Genomic DNA, 12,793 nt, shown 5'->3' with positions numbered 1-12,793 from the left:
AAGGGAAAAAAATAAAAATAAAAAGATTAAGGACATGCCCAAAGTCAAAAGAACAGAGTCCAAAGAGAGCTTCAAGACCATGCTGAGACATACTGAAATTAAAGATCAGTTGAAACAGCAAGAGCTCCACATAACAACCCTTAAGCTGTCAAGGTACAGTTTTCAGACATAGTAGATAGGGAATCAGATGAATAGGAGACAGAATAATCCACCCAGTGGCATGGAACTCAAATCATCTGAGTTCCTCACTTCAAGTATATAGTTAAGTCTCCTTGGGACCTTCAATATTATTTCTGTGTTTCTAAAATAACAGCAAGAAATTTTCTGAAAGGCACTTAAACAACTATTACAGTAAGAATCTTGTGATGCTCAAGGTAATATTGACTATCTGTGTCCCTTCCAAGTTATTACTAGTAAAGCAATTACTCTTGATGAAATCATGCATGCCTTTCTGTGCATAAGCAAGATCTGATAAATATATCTACCCATATAACTTTTCTAAGAACGTGGGTAAATCAGGAAGAAATTCTCTTAAAATTTTCATAGCTATAAAGACTAAAATGAATGAAAATTCATACCATGAAAACGTATACATGAAAATTTTCTCATAAGTGAAAATATTTTTACACAGATTTTCTTAATGCACCAGATATTACGATTGTTGGTTATTGGCCCCAGGGAGGTGCCTGATTTCTGAGACTGGGTCTGCTCCAGTGCCCCTGTCTGCCTCTGCTGGTGGGCCAGTGGGATGGGTTGCCAGGGCCCCTGAGCCCCACAGGGAGTCCCTAATACTCCTTGCTTCAAGTCACTGTAGTGGGTTTACATGGCAAGGTTTTGGTAGCAGGGGGCCATAGCGGTGGCTTCTGTGAGAAGAATTTAGAAGCTGCCCCATATTAATTAAGGGCCCCACTGCTGACCAGAGCCGAGCCAATAAGCAATGTTGTTTGCATCTCTGTGAGAGCATATTTAAGAAAGGAAAAAAAAAAACGCACAAAACAGAACAAACAAACAAAAAACACTGCAACACAGCAGCTGGGAGAGTGAGAGGAGTGAGAAGAGTCAGAAATAGCCTTGCAGGCACCAACGTCGGTGAAGAAGGAGGGGGAGAGGTGCTCCAGGCACCGGAGCAGAAGTCCCCTGCGGCCTGTGGTGAACACCATGTTGAAGCAGGCTGTCCCCCTGCAGCCCATGGAGTACCACAAAGGAGCAGGGTTCCACGCTGCAGCCCATAAAGGAGACCACGGTGGAGCAGGTGGACCTGCACTGAAGGAGGTTGTGGCCTGTGGAGGACCCCTGCTGGAGCAGATTCCGGGCCAGAGCTGCAGCCCGTGGAGAGGAGCCCACGCAGAAGCAGGTGACCTGGCAGGAGCTGCTGCCCGTGGGGGACCCAGGTTGGAGCAGTTTGCTCCTGAGGGATGGACCCTGTGGTAAGGACCCATATGTGGAGCAGTTCTTGAAGAGCTGCTGCCTGTGGGAAGCCCCTGCAGGATCAGTTCGGGAAGGATGGCATCCCGTGGGAGGGACCCCATGGCACAGGGGACAAGAGTGACTGAGAACGAGCGGTGGAGACAAAGTGCTATAGACTGACCGCAGCCCCCATTCCCCTACGCCCCTGCGGGGGAAGGAGGTGGAAGAGGGTGGATGGGGGGAAGGCATTTTTGGTTTCTTTCCTTCGTTTCTCACTTCTCTAACTTGTGCCTAGTAATAGGCAATAAATCTTACTATCTCCATACTCTGAGTCTGTTTTGCCCGTCACGATAATTTTTGAGCTATCTATCTCCCCATCTTTATCCCAAGCCTTGTGCCCTTTTCATCGAATTTTCTCCCCCTTTCCCTTTGAGGAGAGGTAGAGAGAGACTGGCTGAGGTGGAGCTCAGCCACCCCCCTGAGTAAACCCACCACAGTCACCAGCTAGGATAAGCCTCAGGGAGCCACCAGTCCCTGTGATGTTGTGACACAACCATATCATTCTCAGTAAATGGCTCGTGTACTAAAAACCTTCCAAATTTAAACAGACCCATGAGAAAAATTCAGAGCACATCCCTCTTACAACAGCCATCACTTCCCATAATAGAATCATCAAAATCCACATATCCTAAGCCTGTGATACGTTTTTCCCCAGACAACTCCATTGGAACTACATGGTTAAAAAATAAACAAACCCCCAAACAACAACAACAAAAATACATGCTGCAACAGAATAAACTTAGACAATCTGTAAAGAATGGAAATAACTACTAGATGAGCAGACAATGAGGTGGATAGAAATCTGTCTGAATGTCTGAACCAATAAGGTTAGCACTGGCACAAAGTCTACCAGGAAGACAGTAAATAGCATTGTATCCCAGGGATCAATGCTGGGTCCAATCTTGTTCAACATCTATCTACATTAATGATCTGGATGATGGGGAAGAGAGTACTCTCAACAAGTTTGATGATGACAAAAATCTGGGATGAGTGGCTGATACACCAGAGGGTCATGCTGCTATCCAGAAGGATCGCAGCAAGCTGGAGAAATGGGACAGCAGGAACCTCATCAAGTTCAACAAGGGCAAGTGCAAAGTCCTGCACCTGGTGGGGGAACAACCCTGGGCATCAGTACATGCTACATTGGCTGAAAAGAAGTTTTACAGAAAAGGACCTGGGGATCCTGGTGGACACCAAGTAGAACTTGAGGCAGCAGTGTGCCCTTGACACAAAGGCAGCTAATGGTATTCTGAGCTGCATAAGGCAAACTATTGCTATTGGACTGAGGGAGGTGATTCTTTTCCTGTATTCAGAGCTGATGAGGACACATCTGGAGTATTGTCTCTAGTTCAGGGCTCCAAAAGACAAAAGAGATATGGATTAACTGGAAGGAGTTTAGTGAAAGGCCACTAAAATTATTAAAAGATTGAAACACCACTTATACAAGGAAAGTCTGAAAGAGTTGAAACTCTTCAGTCTAGAGAACAGAAGAGAAGGTTCAGGGGTGACCTCATCAATATATATAAATACTTGAAGGGAGGATGCAAAGAACATGGAACCAGGCTCTTCTCAGAGATGCTTAGGGACAGGACAAGAGGCAATGGGCACAGACTGGAACACAGGAGATTCTGTCTGAACATCAGGAAACACTTCTTTCTTATGAGGGTGACTGAGCACTGGCACAGGTCACCCAGAGAGGTTTTGAAGTCTCCAACCGTAAAGATATTTGAAAGCCATCTGGACATGAGCTGGGTCAACTAGCTGTAGGTAAGCCCCCTTGAACAGTAAGGTTGGACCAGCTGAGCTCCTGAGGTCCCTTGCCACCTTAGCTATTCTGTGATTCTGTGATCTGTAAAGATATGCCTCTTTTCTGAGTAAGACAGAATCTGTCATCAAAAATAAGAGTCTTTCCTGCCTTAAAGAAAGCCAAAGTTATGTTTCTAGGGATTTAGCAGATGTTCAGTTTTTGGTTATGCTAGTCACTCGCATCACTAATACTCAGATCATTGTTTCTGTTTCTGGAACAACGTCATTTATCTTAGCAATTGAAGAAGAGCTTGAACCATAATGCCCCACATCTCAATTGAATATCTTTGTGCAAAATTGAGCAAAAGCCTGGTTTAAGTCAAGTAGATCAGGAACTGATACATTCCCAGGGGTTGTTCTGTCCTTAAAAAAAAAAAAAAAAAAGAGAGAGAGAGAGAGAGAGAGAGAAACTTTTATTTTATTTATTTTATTTTATTTATTTTTGCTTGATTTAAATTATTGTACAGAATTACCTGTCTAGCAATGGAAAGGCATATGTTCAAAACAAGTGTAAAGAAACAGCTCCATCTTCTTCAGCACTACAAGAATTTAATGACACAAAACTTGATGTAGGAACCCTTCCACCTCTCTTACCCTTCCTGTCAAGAAGAGAAAGGCACTTAAGTCTTCATCTGGCAACTATAGCCTTGCAAGCAAAAACAACACAGTTTGAAGCCTGCAGGATCTTGTTTTTCATGACTGTTATGAGAGTCCCTCTAAGTTTGCAGTTTAATAATGATTGTGTGTCTATTGCCTTCATCATTTGCACAGTCATCAGTTACCCTCTTGGTAAAATCAGAGTTCCTTTCCTCTTGCATACATGGATTTTTGTTCCTTCTATTCTTTCCTTGATTCCAATAACAGCAAGTAGGAGTAAACAGAGAAGTGAAAGGGAATACAGTGCAGTTCTATATCATGGCTTAACCAGCCCATAGCTTAATCTGCCCAAACTGTTCCAAATCCCACCTCAGCATGCAGTCTGAACATAGCCAGAGTTTACTTTGAGAACAAAGAACAACAGAAAATTACTCCGAATTTTTATCTAATGGTTCTAATTTTTGTTATCTCAAGCCCAATGAGGAGAGAAGTCTGGCTAGAAACCTTTATTCTAATTAAATTCCATTCTGGTTTATCTGAGACTTACTTGAAACTACCAGTTTTTCCTTTCTCACTATCTGACATCAGGAAAGTCTTGGCAGCTTTCCAAAATCATAGCGTGTAAAAAAAAGCAAGTATATATATATATACATATATTATTTATTTATTTAGCCAAAATATGTAGCAAAGATGGCAGCTGCTACCTTCATTACAACTGTATTGGGAGTGCATGAGGAGACTAAGAGAGACGGGATCCTGTATTAATAGGAACTTGACCAACCCCTTTCTTTGATCTCTAGGAGCAAACAAAGCAGGGACAGGGGATGAGATGGAATTTGGGGGACAGAAACTACAATAGGTTCCCCCTATGACTGGGAGTTTACCTGCAGCCCAGCCTCGCTCTTTACTAACAGATTGCTCTATTGTCACCTGAAATGTGAAATCTTCTTGCTAAAGTGGCAACAGGACATGTTGATTCTTGAAAGTTTGACTTCAGGGTGTAATACAGAAGGTGTTGCAAATGTTTTACTTAATGCTATGGATTTATATATGTATATGTGTGTGTGTGTATGTATGTATTTATTTATTTATTCTTTGCAATCCCAGACATGAGTACAGACTCATTGAAGAACTCCTTGAGAGTAACTCTGCAGGGAAGGACTTAGGGGTTCTGGTGGATGAAAAGCTCAACAGGAGCCAGCATGTGGAATTGCAGCTCAGAAGGCCAACTGCATCCTGGGCTGCATCAAGAGAGGTGTGACCAGCAGGGGAGGGAGGTGATTGTCCCCCTCTACTCTGCCCTTGTGAGGCCCCACTTGCAGTACTGCATCCAGGTCTGGGTCCCCCAGCACAAGGATGTGGACCTGTTAGAGCACGTCCAGAGGAGGGCCCCAGAGATGATCAGAGGGCTGGAGCACCTCTCTTATGAAGAAAGACTGAGAGAGCTATGGATGTTCAGCCTGGAGAAGAGAATGCTCTGGGGAGATCTCATTGCAGCTTTCCAATATTTAAAGGGGGCTTATAGAAAAGGCAGAGAGTAACTTCTTGCTCAGATAATGGTAGGACAAGGTGGAGTGGTTTTAGACTAAAAGAGGGGAGATTTAGATTAGAGGTTAGGAGGATATTCTTCACTCAGAGGGTGGTGAGGAACAGGAACAGGTCGATCAGAGAAGTTGTGGATGCCCCATCTCTGGAGGTGTTCAAGACCAGTCCAGATATGTCCCTGGACAACCTGATGTAGTGAGTAGTAACCCTGACCATGGCATGATCTTTAAGGTCCCTTCCAACCTAAGCCATTCTGTGATAATCTTACAATTTTCTGTGAGGACTATACAAAAAAACAACAGAAAATCAAAGGTGCAAAATTAAAAAAAAAGCATTGTTCATTTTTCACTAAATTCTGATTTCAAAAGTGGAATTGAGTTTACCCAAGCAATCTTAATTTTATCGCTTTATTATTTGATGATACTAAAGGATATAATTTTTAATTAAATTACCTATTATGTTTTTCACAACATTCCGGATGCACAAGCTGGAAGAATTTGCTTTTCCTAAGCAACCTTAAGTATGAAACTTTCTGAGTATTTTGTCTTTTTCATCTGAATTATATCTGTAGACTAAGATAAAAGAAAGAAACAAACAAAAGAGCATATCATCATTCAGTTTGTTATTGTCATTGACAATACATCTCAAAATGCAAATTATTTAGACAATTTCTTTCTCACCTCATATATTTTGGATGTGCTGGAGGGAAAAAAAATATATATATATATGCCTATCAACCTTCTGACCATATATTACAGTGCAATAACTTTTCCTTTGTCCCTGTCCTGTTTTTTAAGATTAAAGAATCATAGAATAGAATCATAGAATCATTTACTTTGGAAAAGACCTCTAAGATCACCTAGTCCAATCTTTAACCTAGCTCTGCCAAGTCCACCATTAAACCATATCACAAACCACTACATCTATGTTTTTTGAAGACCTCCAGGGATGGTGACTCAACTACTTCCTCAAGCAGCCTGTTCCAATACTTCACAACCATTTCAATGAATAATTTTTTCCTAATATTCAACCTAAACCTCCCCTGATGCAACTTAAGGCCATTTCCTCTTGTCTTGTCACTTGGTGCTTCAAATCGCCACCTTTCTATAGCCTCCTTTCGGGTAAGAGCATGATAAGGTCTCCCCAGAGCCTCCTTTTCTCCAGAATAAACATCCCCATCTCTCTCAGCCACTCCTCATAAGACTTGTTCTCTAGACACTTCTCCAGCTCCGTTGTCCTTCTTTGGACACTTTCCAATGTCTCTTTCCTAATGAGGGACCAAAGCTAAACACGGTATTCAAGGTGCGGCCTCACCAGAGCCAAGACCAGGGGGACAATCACTGCCCTAGTCTTGCTGGCCACACTATTTCTGATACAAGCCAGGATGCTGTTAGTCTTCTTGGCCACCTGAGCATGATGAAGTCTCCTATTCAGGTGGCTATTGACCAATACCCACAGGTCCTTTTCTGCTGTGCAGCTTTCCAGCCACTCTTCCCCCAGCCTGTGGCACTGCATGGGCTTGTTGTGCCCCAAGTACAGGACCTAGCACTTAGACTTATTGAACCTCATACAGTTGGCCTCAGCCCATTGATCCAGCCTATCCAGATCCCTTTGTAGATCCTTCCCATCCATGAGTAGATCAACATTTGTGTCTAACTTGGTGTTGTCTGCAAACTTACTAAGGGCACTCTCAATCCCCTCATCCAGATCATTAATAAAGATATTGAAGAGAATTGGCCCTAGTACTGAACCCTGGTACTGAGTACCAGTACTGAGCTTGTGACTGACCTCCAAGTGGATTTAACTCCATTCACCAGGACAAACCAACGAACCCATCCAAGCTGTGAGCAGCCAGTTTCTCAGGAGAAGGCTATGGGAAACAGTGTCAAAAGCCTTACTGAAGTTTAGGTAGACCACATCCACACCTTTCCCTCATCCACTGAGTATGTCACCTTGTCTTAGAAGAACAGGTTTGTCAAGCAGGAACAAGTTTGTCAAGCAGGACATGCCTTTCATAAACCCATGATGACCAAGCCCGATCACCTGGTTGCCCTGTAAGTGCCACATGATGGCACTATGAGATAATACACTCCATGAGCTTCCCTGGCACAGAAGTGAGACAGACCTAGGGGCCTGTAGTTTCTTGGATCCTCCTTCCAGTCCTTGTGGTAATTTTACTCAGCTGGGCAGCTGAACTCCACCACAACCGCTCTCTCACTCCCCCTTCTCAAAGAGAAAGGGGGAGAAAATATGATGAAAATACGGCTCAAGGGCTGAGGTAAGGACAGGGAGATCACTCAACAATTATTGTCATGGGCAAAACAGACTCGGAGTAGGGAGATTAAAATAATTTATTACCTATTAATCACGAGGTATAACAGTGAGAAACTCAAAACAAACTAAAAACACCTTCCCCCCATCCACCCTCTTCTACTTCCACCCCTGAGCAGTGCAGGGGAATGGGGAATGAGGGTTGCATTCAGTCTGTGACACTTTGTCTCTGCTGCTCCTTCACTGCCACCCTCTTCCCCTGCTCCAAAGTGGGGTCCCTCCCAAGAGATACAGTCCTTCCTGAACTTATCCTGCGTGGACTTCCCATAGGCAGCAGATCTTCCAGAACTGCTCCAAATAGGGGTCCATAACACATGGTCCATCTGCTGGGAGCAAACTGGTCTAACACAGGTCCCCCACAGGAGGCAGCTCTCACCAGATCACCTGCTCCTCCATGGGCTCCTCTTCACAGGCTACAGGTCTAGCCCAGAGTCTGCTACAGAGGGGTGTCTCCATAGGCCACAGCCTCCTTTAGGATACATCCACCTGGCCCACCTCATTTTCCAAAGGTTATAAACCCTCTTTTACTTCCTAAGCTCTAGCCACAGCTCTCTATTCAGCCAGGCCAGTCTTCTTCCATGTCAGTTCATCTTTCAGCACATGGAGATGGCTTGCTCCTGCACCTTTAAGATTTACTTCTTGAAGAATGTCCATCCTTCCTGGACTCCTTTGCCCTTTGGGACTGCCTCCCAAGGGACTCCACCAACCAGTCTCCTAAAGAGGCCAAAGTCTGCCCTCCAGAACTCCAGGCTGGCCAATCTGCTAACCTAACTCCTTACTTTTCCAATAATCAAATCTCTATTAATTTATGATCACTATGCCCAAGACAGTGTCCAACCTTCACATCATCCACAAGTCCTTCTCTGTATCTTCTCTTTTAAAACTAATGTCTCTCTATATATACTTATTTATGCCCACATATATATTCTTTTTGTCATAAACCAATTCTCAGGTTCCTTAGGCAAATCTTAGACCCGTGAGAGTTAAAACGTAGACAGGTATCCCAGTGAATAAATTGAAATCGTTATTTAATATCCCTTGAATTTGTACCATTCACATTAAGCTATACACTCAACTAATTGAAATCTAAGGAAATAATTTAGTGGATAATTCTACATGCCCTCATTGGACTTGATGACTTGAGTCTTCAAACCATATATAACAGGTGAGAATGTGGCCCTAAATACTGCTGATATGTTTAATATATTCAAAATATACTTCTGAAAAAAAAAATGTTTAATGTTTCTACTAAGAATTAAGTGAAATGCAGAAAGTAAAATTAATTATAAATTAATCATTCATTATACTTTTACTGGGTTGCATGAATAGTGTAGCAAATGATACATAGAGGTTAAGAGAGATGATAGATTCCTAGAACATCAGAAAGAGAAGCGTTAGTCCATGCCATAAGATTATCTCAGACCTTTGTTAATCAGTCATTCCAAGTACTAAATGAATTTATTAGATTTAGAATTCTCCAAAATTAGCACCAGTGTAGAAAAAATAATTGAACAAGCTAATAACAAACACAATAATAATAAAAGTCCTTACATTTCCCCAGAGCAGGAAATCAATATATTGATAATTTTTTTTTAAACTCCATTACATGAACTTAGTAAGTTGACTAAAATGTTTTCAGTGGCTTGGAATATTTGCTGAAGATTCTAAAGGTTCCCAAAAGTCTAATAAGTCCTCTCTTGTCTCCTATTAGAGCAAAATATGAAAAGATTTCTCTCACTGTAGGGCTATATGTAGTCACTGTTCTGTATTTAGAACATACTGTTTTCAACTAAACCTTGCTTGCTCAGTGCTGTCAGTCATCTTTAGATCTCCTGCCTACAACAGTAATAGGTTATATAATATTCTGTTGATTGCAGGTCATAACCAAAACAAAATTATGATTGTCATGAGTCCTATATCTCCACTCTCTTTCCACTTATCTGGTTGAGAAGCCAATTGTTTTTCCCTGCCCTGCTGTTACTTGGAAGAACAGAGTTATTCAGGAGTGACTGAGTTATAAATCTGTTGACCTTTTTGTTATTTTAGTTTCTAAAAGCCAAAGAAAGGCTAGAGTTTCTTTGAACAAGAGATTGATCCAAAGCCCTATGAAGTCAATAAAAGTTCTTATGAGATTAGCAGACTGCTGAACTCAGACTAAGTATCCATGTTTCATACCTGTCCTGTCACAATTTCAGGAGGAAATTCTGATGGGGCATAGGAAATTGTATGCAGTGGTAGGTGCTACTGGAAAATTATAAGTCATACCTAAAAACATGGTTGTGACAGTAAAAACCATCTCCAGCTCTCAGGTATAGTATTAAAGAGAAATATACGTTTTAGAATTCTCTTATAGAAAAGCAAAACTGCTTCCATTTTGCAGACCACAAGACAAATTTTACCTCAAGAAGCTTTAAGAATTGATTATATATCCTAACAGTTATATAGAGAAAAAAAGAGAACTCTGATCAGTCTGGTATATCACATATTAAATTGTGGTGCTTTGCAAAGACACACTTTTCAGTGTGACACAACATCAGGTCACAAAAGCTGAATGTTGGAGGACTTTCTGACAGAGCAAAGCACCCAACATCTGGAAGTTTGAACACCGATACTTCTATAGTGCTGGTATGTGTACTGAATTTAACTGTGTGTGTAACTTGGAGTTACGCATAGCACAGTCTTGCAAAATGTTTGTAGATGTGTTACTCTGAGTACACAAAGACTCCAGAAACATACATGTGCAGTCAATATTAATATAGAGGATAAAGTGTGAGTCCACATCAGGCAGCTAAGTGGCTTGACTTTCAAAATTTTGGAAAATCAAAATTTTCAAAATATTCTTCAAAGATACTTCAAAACATGCTACTGATGTCAAACCACAGCAGCAATAAAACCCTTGTCTTTTTCAAGCACTGCAAACTATGAATGGTATATATGTTATGTTTCAAAATTAATTGCCTATTTGTAGAAAACTTCCTCACCTTAGGTAACTACGTTAACAAAAATATTCTGCATGCAGTTAACCATCTGAAGTTTCTATAAATACTCTGGATCTTCCATTAATACATAACCTATATTACAGACAAATAAAAGTATTTCAGTTTGCAGTTCCTTTTTATTCTATCAGTCTGTTTAAGGTGCAATTGAGACTCACAGATGGAAAAATAATAAATGCCTTTGTTGTAATTATCAGATAGTTTTACTTAATAATTCAAGAACTAAATCAGATCAGTATAGCATAGGTTATCATGGCAAAAGCTTCGGTGGTGGTGATGGTAGTGTTTTTGCTAATAAAGCTCTTAACTTTGCATTATTTTAGGGAAAGCCTAAAATTGTTCAGATAATGTTCTCAGAAGTAGCAACAGAAATTGAGATATTGGGAAAGAACCCTATATAGAGAACACATAGATAATCTTCCTTTGAAATGAGATTCTTGCTATGTAACCACTTCCAAACATGTGAACAGAAATAATCACTGTCTGATTATCTACGCCCAAAGAAATTCTTTGTTTCACAAAAAAATCTAACTGAAATGTTTGCCTTCACAAAAACACCCCCCCCCAGCTGATGTTCAAGAGAAAGATATTCACAGTAAATGAACAGATGGTTATGTTTTTCAGAATTTGAATTTTCATTTTTTTCTAATTTATTTTTATCACTTATGTAACAATAATAATAATAATAATAATAATGTATTCATGAAAGCATTTCAAGGTTATCAAGTGGATACAAGTAAACTTTTGTTTGGCAATAAAAAAACACCAAACATTTAAAAGAGATGAAGTATATATCCAATATCTAAAGGGGGCCTACAAGAAAGTTAGACTCTTTGTCAGGGATTGTAGTGACAGGACGAGGAGTAATGGCTTTAAACTACGAGAGGTTAGATTTGGACTAGATATAAGGAAGAAATTCTTTACGCTGAGGGTGGTAAGGAACTGGAACAGGTTGCCCAGAGAAGTTGTGGATACCCCATTTCGGGAAGTATTCAAGGCCGGATTTGATGGGGCTTTGAGCAACCTGGTCTAGTGGAAAGTGTTCCTGCCCCATGGCAGGGGGGTTGGGGGTTTGGAAGTAAGTGATTTTTAAAGTCCCTTCAAACCCAAACTATTCAGTAATTCTACTATATATATATATATATATATATGCTCTTGCATAGAACTTTGAAAAGTTTTTATTAAAAAAAAATAATCTAATGTATTAAATCCAAACATCTAAATCCATTAGTCTTTTCTATTTGAGAAGTATTAACTGTTTCTACCAAACTGAGAGACCCTGTGCTGAAAAAAAAAAAAAAATTATCTATTCCCTTGGTTGGTATAATTTGTAAAAAAAAATAAATAGGGTTGAAATATTTGTCATTAATTAAAGTTATGCAATGTTAATATTTGTGTTCAACCATGATTATAAGTAGTGAAGCTTGTCTTCTAAAAGTTTGAGGTTTAAAACAGTCAGGACTGGCTAGAAGTGGAAACTATTTGCTTTGTTGCTGATTTTGAAAGTTTAAATTTTATGTCTGGAATGAAATGTATTTAGGCAGACAATTCATATGAGGATTTTCCCTCTGAAATATCTATGAAATTTCCAGTAACTGTAATTTAAACTTCATTCTCTAAAAGTGTTCTTAACCACTCACCTCCACCCCACCCCACCCAGAAAAAAATCAGTCTTCCCTGCTATTTTCTGCTTAGCAAAACTTGCAAGTGAAGTAGAGATAGTAGTCTGAGTCCTTAAGCCTCAACCGCAGTAAAAGATAAACGTCATAATTATTTCCAATAGATGTTATGCCTACTAAAAATAAATAAATAAACAAACAAACAAACAAACAAATAAATCACACCTTTACAATTCAGAATAATAGAAAACCTTATGAAACACTGATACATATTTTTGCAATAGTATGTCACACATAGAATGCACTGGTAGATGACCATCACATCAAATGCTCTCTGTATCCATCATAACTGAGTAGCTTCTATTTTTCACGTGACTAAAACCACTGAATGAAAATTTTGCATGGAAGAAGGAGGTTTCTTTACACCAATAA

General features: G+C 40.2%; 1 protein-coding gene across 16 annotated transcripts in view; it reads right to left on the bottom strand.

The window, feature by feature from the left end:
• NLGN4X (neuroligin 4 X-linked) overlaps positions 1-12,793 on the bottom strand; it is a 203,171-nt gene that overhangs the window by 171,904 nt on the left and 18,474 nt on the right. For 3 of the 16 annotated variants that reach the window (XM_083819347.1, XM_083819348.1, XM_083819353.1), the window contains exon 3: positions 5,868-5,987. The exons of the other annotated variants lie outside the window; for them this stretch is intronic. The gene's annotated coding sequence lies outside the window, so the exon portion shown is untranslated. The remainder of the gene's footprint in view (positions 1-5,867; positions 5,988-12,793) is intronic. 16 annotated transcript variants of the gene reach the window in all.

Source organism: Anser anser (assembly GCF_964211835.1).
Source record: "Anser anser genome assembly, chromosome: 1".
Taxonomy (NCBI): domain Eukaryota; kingdom Metazoa; phylum Chordata; class Aves; order Anseriformes; family Anatidae; genus Anser; species Anser anser.
This window is presented reverse-complemented; position numbering and strand designations above follow the sequence as displayed.